This window comes from Sus scrofa, chromosome 7 (assembly GCF_054392235.1).
Source record: "Sus scrofa isolate SSC_HxYL_T2T_F1_AM1 chromosome 7, Sscrofa_HxYL_maternal_Yorkshire_Landrace_v2.0, whole genome shotgun sequence".
NCBI classification, from domain to species: Eukaryota; Metazoa; Chordata; class Mammalia; order Artiodactyla; family Suidae; genus Sus; species Sus scrofa.
The window spans coordinates 72,100,357-72,113,739 of NC_139389.1; the positions used below are offsets into that span (position 1 = coordinate 72,100,357).

The window sequence follows — 13,383 nt, forward strand, 5'->3', positions numbered from 1 at the left end:
ACAAAACGATGGCTTAATTTGTACTCCCTTTGTAATTTTAACTAAATGTTGTGGCGAGTATTTCTTACTTTAAATCCTAAGGATATGGGCGTTGACTACACACAATATGAAAATACTTCAGGAGGCTTGTGATTAACGCCATGGTACCCAGGCACAGTTTATAGAGACTTTCAATCAAAGACAAAACGCCCAAGTGGATGATGAAACACACAAAATAGATGGGTATATACAACCAAGGCCTTAATTCCAGTGTCTCATACCAGCTTAGCTTTATCTCTTGGCTTATCAGGAATGTCTCCAAATAAGCATTCTCTGCACCTGTCCCAAGGCTACCCTAGGGATCAGCCCCTAGGGTAGGGTGGCCAGATAAATACAAGATGCCCAGTTACATTTAATTTCAGGTAAACAATGAATAATTTTTTAGTATAAATATGTCTCAAATATGCATGTGACATGCTTAGGGAGATGCATGCCATAGCTCTTACCTGCTTACTCTCTGAGGCAAGGTGCTTCACAGGTTTGACATGCTTACATCCAGAATTTCAGTCTTGCACCACAGTCTGGTTCTCTTACGGGGTACTGCCTCACCCTCGATTGCCTATTTGCTTCCTCCCAATAGAGCATTTTGTTCATACTCCATGTTTTCAAAGAATTTTTTTTTTTTTTGTCTTTTGTCTTTTTGTTGTTGTTGTTGTTGTTGCTATTTCTTGGGCCGCTCCCACAGCATATGGAGGTTCCCAGGCTAGGGGTCGAATCGGAGCTGTAGCCACCGGCCTACGCCAGAGCCACAGCAACGCGGGATCCGAGCCGCGTCTGCAACCTACACCACAGCTCACAGCAACGCCGGATCGTTACCCACTGAGCGAGGGCAGGGACCGAACCCGCAACCTCATGGTTCCTAGTTGGATTCGTTAACCACTGCGCCACGACGGGAACTCCTCAAAGAATTTTTTAAACATTAGTGACTAGAGGGAGACATTCATTACTTTGCCACCAACTGTAATAAAGAGAAAAATTCTAAAACCTACTTTCTTTTCCCTATCTCTCTCTCTGCAAATTTCAATTTTTTTCAAAGGCATGTCCATAAAATTTAGAGCTAGATTTAAAAGTGTGGACAGATGTGGAATAACATAGGAGGGTTCCTTTCAGACTAGGTACATACCCCTGGGTTGGTTCCTAGGGGTTGTGGTAAATAAAGAAAGCTACTCAAAGGTTTAATTCTAGGAATTCCCATTGTGGTGCAGTGGTTAGCGAATCCAACTAGGAGCCATGAGGTTGCATGTTCGACCCCTGGCCTCGCTCAGTGGGTTAAGGATCTGGCGTTGCCGTGAGCTGTGGTGTAGGTTGGAGATGTGGCTTGGATTTGGCGTTGGTGTGCCTGTGACATAGGCCAGCAGCTGCAGCTCCAATTAGACCCCTAGCCTGAGAACCTCTATATGCCACAGGAGTGGCCCTAGAAAAGACAAGAAAAAAAAAAGTTTAATTTTAAAATTTCTAGATCAGGCCAAGTACCACCACTCCTAAACTCCAGCAACCAAAGAAATGAACAGTAGAGTGGTAGAATAAAGAATAAGGAATGTAGAGTTGTCGGAATTGGGATTGAGACCTGGCGCTGAACCTGAAGCAGCTGTGAGATCCTAAGCGAGTCACTCAGCCTCCATGCACCTCAGTTTCCTCCTTAATAAAAATGGGAATAGTGGGGCAACTGTGAAGAGAAATATTGTTTATAGAAATGATTTGTAAACTTCAAGTTCCATCTAGACGTTTGTAGTGATGATGATGATGAAAATGACGGCCAAGACATAAACATTACAGGAAGGTATTTATTAAAGAAATATTTTATTTCAGACCCGAAAAATTTTAATATCTGTTCAGTTCACAATACATTTATATTTATGTATACAAAAACGAGTGTTATTCTTATATGCAATGGGAAGAGAAAAAAAGCACCAAAAAACCCACAATTCTATACACTTTTAGAAGAAAGGTTACTAAAAGATTTTGTGTTTGAGTTCCCATCATGGTGCAGTAGTTAACGAATCTGACTAGGAACCATGAGATTGTGGGTTTGATCCCTGGCCTTGCTCAGTAGGTTAAGGATCCGGCGTTGCCGTGAGCAGTGGTGTGGGTCGCAGACGCGGCTTGGATCTTGTGTTGCTGTGTCTCTGGTGTAGGCCGGTGGCTACAGCTCTGATTTGACCCCTACCCTGGGAACCTCCATATGCCGTGGGAGTGGCCCTAGAAAAGGCAAAAAGACCAAAAAAAAAAAAAAGATTTTATGTCTAAAAATGGGATTTTTCAAATTGAACTATAGTTGATTTACAATGTTACATTAATTGCAGGTGTACAGCATGGTGATTCAGTATTTTTATAGATTATACTCCATTAAAAGGTATTACAAGATAGTGATAGCTATACTCCCTGCGCAATACAATATATCCTTGTTGCTTATCTATTTTGTATATAGCAGTAGGTATTTCTTAATCGCACAACCCTAATTTGCCCCTCCTTTTGTCTTTCTCCTCTCTGCTAACCATTATTTTGTTTTTTGTATCTTTGAGTCTGTTTCTGTTTTACATATACAATCATTTGTATCATTTTTCAGCTTTCATATGTGATATACAATATTTATCTTTCTCTTTCTGACTTTTTTCACTAAGCTTAATATTCTCTAAGTCCATCCATGTTTTTGCATTCTTTTTTATGGCTGAGTAATATTCGATTATACACACACACACAGACACACACACACACACACATATACACACACCACGTCTTCTTTATCCATTCATGTGTTGATGGGCATTTGGGTTGCTTTCATGTCTTGGCTGTTATAAATAGTGCTGCTACAGACATCAGGGTGCAAGTATCTTTTCTAATTAGGGTTTTCATTTTTTCCAGATATATACCCAGGAGAGGAATTGCTGGATCATGTGACATCTCTACTTTTAGGTTTTTGAAGAACCTCCATTCTGTTTTCCATAGGGACTGCATCAACAGTGTATAAGTTTTCTCTTTTTTCCACATCCTTTCTAACATTTATTATTTGTAGACTTTTTGATGACAGCTGTTCTGAAAGGTGTGAGGTGATATCTTATTGTTGCTTTGATTTGCATTTTTAATTAGGAATGTTGAGCATCTTTTCATGTGCCTGTTAGCCGTTTGTATGTCTTCTTTGGAGAAATGTCTATTCAGGTCTTCTGCCCATTTTTAATTGGGTTATTTCTTTGGTACTAACATTGATATTGATATGATATTGATATTGATATGAGCTGTTTGTATATTTTGGATATTAACCCCTTGTCAGTCATATAATTTGCAAATATTTTCTTCCATTCTTTGTCTCTTTGTTTTATTAATGGTTCCCTTTGCTGTTCAAAGCCTTTTAAGTTTATTTAGGTCCCATTTGTTTATTTTTTGCTTCTGTTTCCCTTGACTGAGGCAATGTATCCAAAAAAATATTGCTATGGAGTTCCCATTGTGGCTCAGTGGTAATGAACCCTACTAGTATCCATGAGTACATGGGTTTGATCCCTAGCCTCCCTCAGTGGGTTAAGGATCCAGTGTTGCTTTGAGCTGTGGTGTAGGTTGGAGATGTGGCTTGGATTTGGCGTTGGTGTGCCTGTGGCATAGGCCAGCAGCTGCAGCTCCATTTGACCTGTAGCCTGGGAACTTCCATATGTTGTGGGTGTGGCCCTCAAAAAGACAAAAAAAAATATTGCTATGATTTGTCAAAGAGTGTTCCACCTGTGTTTTATGGTTTCAAGTCTTACATTTAGGTCTTTAATCCATTTTTAGTTTATTTTTGTATGTGATGAAAAATGGGATTTTTAGCGTGTAATTTATTTAGAATCATGTTGAAAAGTGGATAACATACATTGTAAATCAACTATGCTTCAATTTAAAAAATAGATAACAGAGTGACATACTGAGCAACATTTTGTTTAAAGTCTTCTATTTTGGGTCAACATTCATTCAACAACCAGCCTATTTATTTTGTACAAGCCTCAGACTCTATTATTACTATTATTATTGGTGGTGATATTACCATTTAATATAACAGCTTGGAGTTTTCCATACACAGAGAAAGCTTTCATGATGTGTTAAGTGTATCCATTTGCTTAGTAATAAAGCAGAGGGAGCAAAAGAAGAGATTGAACCAGAGACCCTCTGGTGTCTTTTTAGCGCTTCCATTCTATGCCCAAGGAAAAGAGTGAAGGTTTGGGAAGAATGAGTTATCGGGCACTGGGTACAAACTGACCGAAGAATATTTATCCTTGTTTAATTTTACTTCATTTTAAAAACTTTGCAACAAGTATACATGGGTTATAGAAAACCAGAGAATATAGATAAGCAAAAAGAAGAACATGGAAATTACCCCAAACTCTCCCCTCCAGTGTACAGTAGATAAATGGCTGTACCAGGCAGTAGAACTCATCAGAGCACAGAAAGCCTTGAAGTGGCATCTTCCATAAGAATTATAGCAAAGCACAAGTGAGGTGTGTGTGTGTGTGTGTGTGTGTGTGTGTGTGTGTGTGTGTGTGTGTGTGTAGGAGGGCAAGCTCTAGAGACGGCTCTGTTTTAAACATCTTACCTTAAACATCTTCCCTAATACCAGTCCTAAAACTTACTACTAAGGTAATAAGATGATGGTTCATTCCTGGCATTTGACCCAACTGCTCCTGGACTCACAGCCTTCCTCTGGTTTTCCATAAATCTTGCATTGGACTTAGGCATCTCTATCTCCCAGTCTGGAATTTCTGGGCTAACAGTACTATTCATCTCGCAGGGTTGTTGGAGGATTAAATGATGTAATAGTTGGAAAGGGCTTAGAACAGCATTGGGCACATGGTAAGCCCTCCTCATTGTCAATTCTAGCATAATTGCTGTCTCAATTCACCTTCCAAACAGGCCCCATTTTCTGCTTTGTATGCCATGAGAGAGACTTAGGCAGAAATTGTGACTCAGATTTACTAGCTGTATGTCCTTGGACAAATTAATTAACTTCTTGGTAATTGTGAATTAACCCCACAAATATGGAGCAATTTCTGTGCCAGACATTGTGCCAGGTGCTGCAGACCCATGGAGAACAGCTCAAATGTGGCCCCTGTCTGCAGAGTACCCACTGCCTGGCTGGTAGCAGGGTGGGGACAGGAAACTAAATAATCCAAAATAATATAGAGCTGTAAGGAAAGCACATTTGTGTAACTTGAGTTGGATCAGTAGTTAATAGGTGAATCCAACGAGTCAGAGAATCATAAAAAATGTTATCTACTTATTTTATTTCATTTTATTTGTCTTTTTAGGGCTACACCTGCAGCATATGGAAATCCCCAGGCTAGGGGTATAATTGGAGCTGCAGCTGAGGCCTATGCCACAGCCACAGCCAACAGCCACACCAGATCTGAGCCACATCTGTGACCTACACTGCAGCTTGTGGCAATGCCAGATCCTTAACCCACTGAGTAAGCCGGGGATCGAACCTATCTTCACAGACATCATATTGGGTTCTTAACCCACTGAGCCACAACAGGAACTCCTAATATATATGCTTTAAATGTTCTATTTCAATAAGCAGATTAGGGGTTGCCAGGGGACAGGGGAGGGGGAATAGGGAATGATTACTTAAAGGATACAGGGTTCTTATTGGGTAGTGAGAACATTTTGGAACCAGAGTGAAGTGGTAGTTGCACAACATTGTGAATGCACTAAATGCCACTGAATTATACTATCTATCTATTTATTTATTTGGTCACAGCTGGGGCATGTGGAAGTTCCCTATGGTGTGTGGCCAGAGGTCAAACCTGTGCCACAGCAGCAACCCAAGGCACTGCAGTGACAACGCTGAGTCCTTAACCCACTGTGCCATGAGAGAACTCCAAATTATACACTTTAAAATGATTAATTGTATGCTATGTGAATTTCATCCCAATTTAAGAAAATCATACAAATGAGCATTATTTTGTCAATTTTTTGATATAGTGCTAAGGACTTTTTCTTTAGGTATGTGTCCAATAACTGAAGTCCCAGGTCATCTTTCTGGCATAAGTCACACTCACAGCATATGTATTTTGATTTCCAGTTTTAGTTTCTTTAAACTGGGACAAGAACTCAAATACCTGAAAATCTGCATCATAGTCTGTTTGAATTTATGATTTTTCCCCATGTGCAGCTTTTGCACCCACATGTAATATGACAGAAGTTTTTTAGCCATTCATATTTGTCTTTCTACATTATTTTACATAGAAACAACTTTCCTTCTGTACCATATCTTATGAATTTACATAATATTTGTTGAATAATAGAGTTATAATAACAAGTAAAACTGCTGTAAGTTTGAAACAAACATATCTGACTCTCGTGAGGCATACAATTAAATTCAACTAATGGGAGCAGAAATTAGATGGGTGTACTGGAGAGTTAGTTTACCACGTTTGACCCCTTGTGCGGCCAGGGCTATATTCACTATGTTTTACGAAGGAAATTATGTGTGTCAAGTGAGTTGGTTCAGTGGAGGTCAGTTTTCCAATACATGGATTGCATTTCCAGTACAGTGCAATACATGGATGCCTATAAAAAGGATATTAACCTGAATTTAGGGAAGTGATTATAAGCTGAGACCTAATGTTTGGAAGGATCTAACCAGAAAGCCAGGAGATGGTATTGCAAGCACTGCAGATGTCTAGAGAGAAGAGAGGGAGTTCCCATCATGGCTCAGGAGAAAGGAATCTGACTAGTATCCATGAGGATGCAGGTTTGATTGCTGGCCTTGCTCATTGGGTTAGGTAAGGATCCAGCATGGCCGCATGCTGTGGTGTAGGTGCGGATACAGCTCGGATCTGGCATTGCTGTTCTGTGGTGTAGGCCAATGGCTACAGCTCCAATTCGACCTCTAGCCTGGGAACCTCCATGTGCTGCAGGTGCAACCCTAAAAAAAAAAAAAAAAAAAAAAAAAGAGAGAGAGAGAGAGACAGAGAGAGAGACAGAGAAGAGAGAAGAGAGCACCTATAATGGGGGAAGAGCAGGAAGAATGTTTGGGCTATGGTGTGCAGAAGGAGATGTGTGGAAAATGAGGCTTGAAGAGGATTTGCAAGGCATGTTAAGAGGTTTAGACTTTATTTTAGGGACACTAGAAATCCGTGGAAAAGTCTTGAGGAGGAACTGACATAATTACTTTGCTTATTAGAAAGATCTCTTGGACGGCATTCATGCCAAAGGATGGATTAGAGGTAGTGGTGGGGCAGTGGAGGGATGGGATACGAGTGAGGAATGGTAGGGTCTGAACTGAATGTCATGCTATGGGGGCCAAAGAAGAGTGCTTTGGGGTTGAGGGAGAGGGGAAAGACCTGATTAAAGCTCCAATGAGTCCTGCTTTGGTGCTGGTGCCATTACCAGCACCAATGTAGAGAAAATGGAACTAGAGTAGGTTTGGGGGGAAGGTGAGTGCAGCTTGGAAGATACTGAATTTGAGGTTTTATGAAGCTGTGGTTTGTCCATTGAGTAGCTAGACATATAACTCTAAAGCTGAATCAGCACACAGTAGGTGTTCAAAAACTTAGTTTCCCTTTACTTGGTACCTGTTTCCTTGCTGTTCACCTTCAAGCCATTTTTTTCTCTGCTGTCATCTACTCTGTCTCCTACTTTTTCTTTCTTCCTTTTTTTTTTTTTAAAGCATTTTGGTGTATTTTTTCCAATATTTCTATGCTTTAGAAAAACATAGTTGAAAACATGCTGTATGTACTCTTTTCACTTGCTGTTTTAATGTGAATTTTTTTTTGAGTCTGTCAGTAACTATGATTTTTGATGACTGCTAGTATTCCTATCTTACAGATGTATCAAGCTTCACTTGGCCATTTTTCCATAGTTAGGCATCTAGGTGCTCATGTGTTTACAGATGATCTTTGTTCATTTTGCTGATTATTTCCCTACACTAGTCTTCCAAAATTGGGATTAAAACATTAAACATTTTAAGAGAAACAGGAAAGCCAGTTTCATATTAAGGTTTGGAAGTGATACTGCTGTTTTCTTACCAGCACAGTACTAACTCTTCAAGTCCTATTGATATTAGTACCAAAAAAGGGGGCTTTATGAATCTCACTCATCTTTTTTATTTTGTAAGTGGCAAAATAGCATATTCTTCATCTTAAAGATATTAATGATAATTGTGTATAGTGTTACACACTGTTCAGAAAGAACTACATAGATTTGACCCCTACATTCTAAAAAGTTTAAGAGGGAAGTACCACTGCAAACATGCATGCTTCAGATTCATCAGAAGGGGACCGAAACTGTTAAAACTGCTATCGTGGATGGACCTCCAAATGAGTCTAGAGCAATCACATTTAAAGGATCAGGATGAAAGGACACTTATTACATAGACTAGGAGTGAAGAGACCAGTGGGGACCAGTTGGGACCCCCAGTCTTCACCCAGGCCAAATGTGTATCCCGCTCATTCTCTGTAAAAGCCTCTGCTGTAACCTGCTTCCTCCTCTCTTCCATTGCCTAATACCAAGTGGCTGTAAGGTAACCACCACCTGCTGGGTTCTTTGACTTTTTCCTCCCTTTCCCTTTGGCTCACCTTTCCAAGATCACTTTCCTGTCTCCCAGCTCAGGTCCCAGACAAATCCTGCCATCTCTCAGTGGAAGTGATGGGCGGCACCAGTTTAAAGAACTCACCGATCTCTTGTTAGCCTGGAGTTGTGTTTGAAAAGCAAAAGCCCTGACCGTGGCTGTCAGCCCTCTCAGACACAACATCTGCTGCCTGTCTGTCATCATCAGCTTCAGGTACTGTGCTCACATGGCCAGGCCTCTGTCTACAACCCTCTGCTGTAGCTGTCCTACGAGTGCCCACCTCGCTGGCATGAGAGAGCCCATTCTAGATTCTAGGAACAAATCCTTCCTTGTCTGCCTCGTTCCCACAGAAGATAAAACTGACACTAATAGCAACAAATGACATCTAGTGAGTGCTTACGATTATTCACCTAATTGTTTTGGCCCTTCTACTCCTGACATGACAAGAGACATGCTATAACTTACTCTTGAAGAAATCTGATGACACGTGTGGACAAGCATATTAGCACTTTATCACTGGCATCAAACCTAATGTCCCAGTTCCTATTGTGGCTCAGTGAAAGCAAACCCAACTGGTATCCATGAGGACATGGGTTCAATCCCTGGCCTCGCTCACTGGGTTAAGGATCCGGTGTTGCTGTGAGCTGTGGTGTAGGTTGCAGATGAGGCTGGGATCCCATGTTGCTGTGGCTGTGGTGTAGGCCAGCAACTGCAGCTCTGATCCCTAGCCTGGGCACTTCCATATGCCACATGTGCAGCACTAAAAAGCAAAACAGACACAAAACAAAAAACAACGCTAAAAAATAAGAATATTCACTAAAAGAAAGGCACCAACTTCATACTTTGGCAGATTCTCTTCCTGTGAAACGCCTAATCCTTTTACCTAGTGTTCTTGTTCTTCTTGAGTCTAATCTATATCTGTTTTTTTTTTTTAAACTGTGTTTCACCAATGAGTGCAGTAGAAATAAATGAGAAAGAACTTTAAAAAGCTTTCCCCCTGCTTATTGGCTTCATGCTAATGTGAACCTATGGTCTGAAAAGACGTTTTTTGATTATCTGGGTATGCAGTTATCCTTACCATCGACTAACTGAGAGGTAATTATCATCAAGTATTCATCTGTCAAGGGGGAGTTACAAGTTATGGCAGGTGTTTGGTGAATAATACTAATGCAATTTATTTTACTGTTTACTCTCTCATCTTAGAATGATCAGCTAGTGAAATACAAACTATAGATTGGTACTTAAAATTTTTTTGGTTGCAAGGCTTCTGTCCATCCATGTTAGATTTAAACTTTTTTCAACTTTATTTCACTAATCATATTTCCTGTGCATGAACCACATAATCATGAATACACTGTGCTATGCTAACTACTAGGATTGTATTCTCTTATTTGGTGCTTAAAGTAACCCCATTAGACTGATGCTAATATTATTCCCATTTTATTGATGAGGAAAATGAGACTCAAATTGAACTCCAGAACATTCTGCTCCAAACCACTGTACTATCATGGCATATTTCCTTTTAATATATTTTATTATTTCATGGAAATTTTGTGTTAAAGTAATGGTGAACTATAAACTATTTAGAAGGGTGAACAGTTACCTTACGAATGCTGGTATGAGTCCCAAATTCTTGGGAATTGTTCAGGAATTAGAATGCTCAAGTAAACATCATTGGACTATGCTAAATCTTGGGTTCTGTTTTTACCTTTGCTGCAAAATTAAAACATTTCATCTGTTTTCCCATTTCTGATCAGGCATAGGGAAAAACTAAGAAGTGGAGAGATTTAGAAATGCCTCTCCACCTCTTCAACTAATGTCCTATTTGGTTCAATCTTCTGAGGAGCTGAGATGGGATTATGACCGTACTACTGTGTCTTGTCATGAGAATTCTTTCTATTCTGCATTTATCAGATGTTAATTATTCATACTGCATGATTGAGGCTTATGGAGTCAGAGATTCACCTGCAATATTTGGAATACCAGTGGAGGTCTACATCAACACAGAATTTATACAGCAGCTGGTGCTAGTCAAGGCTAATGATGGAATTTCAGTTTAATAAAAAGACCCCCAACTGAGCACACCATCTTGAAAAAAGTATACTTATCAAACAGCTTTCAATCAGTTCAAGAGAGACACCTTAATTGGGAAGAGGAAGATTTGAGAGTAGTTTGTCATTGTGCCAATTCCAGATCAATAACTGCATGTCTGTGATTTGGTAGACATAGCTTTTATTTTATGTTAAGTAACTGTATCTATATCCTCCCCATTTGAATAAGGAGATTTTGGTTCCACCTGACAATGTTAAATGCTATCTTTTAATTCACCTCCATAGCTTCATAAGAAACACAAGCCAAATTTAGACTTGTAATTATAATGGTCAATATTTTTTTATTTTAAAAACATTTTTATATTTTTGTAGCAAGAAAGCAGTGCTTATAAGATTTTTATATTTTCAAAAAGTGTTTCATTGAAATAAAGTTATATGAGTAAAATTAAACTATGGTGGTTTAACTAAAGGAAGAATATGCTGAGCAATGATGATCTGGAGTCAGATAAAATTATTTTGGAGAAAACTGTACAGGATAATATAACAAGAAACAAAAAGACAGTGGGCTTACTTTTGGAAGAAATTAGTTGGAATACTAAAAAGGAGGGTGACCCAGTCATCAAGTCTTAGTTTCCTTATTTATTAAAAGGAGATATTCATTCAAACTGGTGGCTTTCAAACTGTTTGTAATGACTGGTTTTAGTGGTGGCTTAAGGGGCACTATGGACCAGCAGGGAGGTGGAGAGGCAGAGGGATGCTGGAGCAGGGGCCCAGTGGGAAGGAGGAGGCAGAGCTTGATGAGGGGAGGGAGGATGCTCTGCAGATGCCTTTCTCACTTCACCAAGACAGAGTCCTTTTTTCACTTTTTTCTTCCTTCCTCTCTCTCTCCCCTTCTCTCTCTCTCCCCCTCCCTTCCTTCCTACCAAAGTCTATACCTATCTATATAGATATAGATGAACACATAAAATACTGAGTTTCTGCAGACAATTTCTTTTTGAAAAATAGGGTTCCACTGCTAAAATGTAGTTGGAGAATCACTGAAGTAGACAATTCTAAGTCCTCTTCCTTCTGTGAATTCCTTCCTTCTAGTAACTCTTTGATTACTGTTAGGATTTTAAGATCCACGAACAAAATAGCAGGGGAGGTTGAAAGTTTTTTAGAATACACAACTAATATCTATCTTGCCTGAACTGTGGTTCTGCAAGGAGGCAAAGATATGGATGAAATGTCATCTTGCAGACTCCTACAGAGATATGGAACTATGATGAATAGGTCTAGTCTTTTTCCCCCTTTTTGAGAGCAACTATGCAAAACAGAGCCAAGCTTACTTAGGCACTTAATCTAATAGATGATGTTTGAGCAGAATGACATAATTATGGCCTAAAATTAAAAATCAAAGTCCCTTGCATTTAGGAGATCCTATACTATAAAAGTCAGGGGAATACTTTAAGATAACTTTCCTCATTTTATATGTTCACTCATCAATTAAATCAGTAAATTTTTGTTAAATTTGAGTATGTCAGCCATTCTGCTGGGTGTTGGGGTAATAGTATATTGTTCCTTATCTGTATAGAGATTATGTTTTAGTGGAGGAGACAAAGAGTCAAACATATAAGAATGTAACTACAAATTTTTATAAGTGTTATTAGGTAAAAGAACAGGCTTTTCTGAGGTCGTATATTAGAGAAAACATGAGAGCACTAGGCTGTAGAGAGAGAAAGTGACATAACTGTGCGCTGTGGAGCTGGTGCCAGATTCAGTCAACGTGTTCTCTCTGTCTCACCAGCTTGGCTGTGGAAGTTGAGGCCAATAGTAAGGGCTAAGTGATGGAAATCAGGAATCTTTGTACTCCTTTCCTGGTGTCTCCACTGCTTTGAAATGTTAGGCGACCTTGAGAGACACTTAGATATCTGCATTAAGAATGGAAGCTTCAAATTTTTCAAAGATGTTTTAAACAATTTTTTAAGCAATCTGTTTGCAATGTAGTTGACTAAAGGCTGAAAATAGTTTTCAGAGGTAACAAAGACTGCAATTAAAGAAAAGCAGTCATTTAGTGGCTATAGCAAGACTGCTGGTTATTTCTAGGCTGCAACCAGGCCCAGCAGCTTCCTTGAATCTACACGGCTGTCAAATAAGTGGTTTTGTCTGTGGAAGGTCCAGTCCAAATGTACATCAGTTTTCGTTTTCATTACAAACCTTTGCCTAGACAGGTGTGCCACACCTATCAATTAGAAGAAAAATTAGGTTAAACCATCGTTATTAAATTAGCTAACAGCAAGTATAATGAACTCATTCTCCTGTTTAGAGACTGAGCCAAGTAGGATAGCCTTCAGCCCCTATGCATAAGAAGTTTGAGGCTGTTTTCTCTGGAAAGAACCTGAAGAGTGGAGGTAGGGTGGGCATGACTGATGGCAGATCTCTATATTTTGGAGATCCAACAAACACACACCCAGATGGCATCCTTTCACAAAATGCCAACATTGATTCCCTCTACTTCTGGGAAGCACCTGCCATCAAGTGGTAACAGTTTAAATCTTTTTTTGATTGACTTCCCTCAAGTCAAAGTACCATGAGTTTGGAATGTTTCATTTGTTTTTATATGATCATATTTGCATTTTTATTATAACTAGAGATTGTGTCAGTTTAAATCTTTTTTTGATTGACTTCCCTCAAGTCAAAGTACCATGAGTTTGGAATGTTTCATTTGTTTTTATATGATCATATTTGCATTTTTATTATAACTAGAGATTGTGTATATAT

At 39.3% G+C, this 13,383-nt stretch overlaps 1 long non-coding RNA gene across 18 annotated transcripts in view; it reads left to right on the forward strand.

Annotated features, from left to right (window-relative positions):
- LOC102161914 (uncharacterized) overlaps positions 1-13,383 on the forward strand; it is a 45,543-nt gene that overhangs the window by 26,933 nt on the left and 5,227 nt on the right. For 4 of the 18 annotated variants that reach the window (XR_014809238.1, XR_014809230.1, XR_014809231.1 and 1 more), the window contains 2 exons: positions 2,902-3,001; positions 8,609-8,785. This is a non-coding gene — a long non-coding RNA (uncharacterized LOC102161914). Of the gene's footprint in view, positions 1-2,901; positions 6,997-8,608; positions 8,786-13,383 lie in introns of those variants that run through there. The other 14 variants (XR_014809234.1, XR_014809224.1, XR_014809226.1 and 11 more) reach the window with 6 other exon arrangements.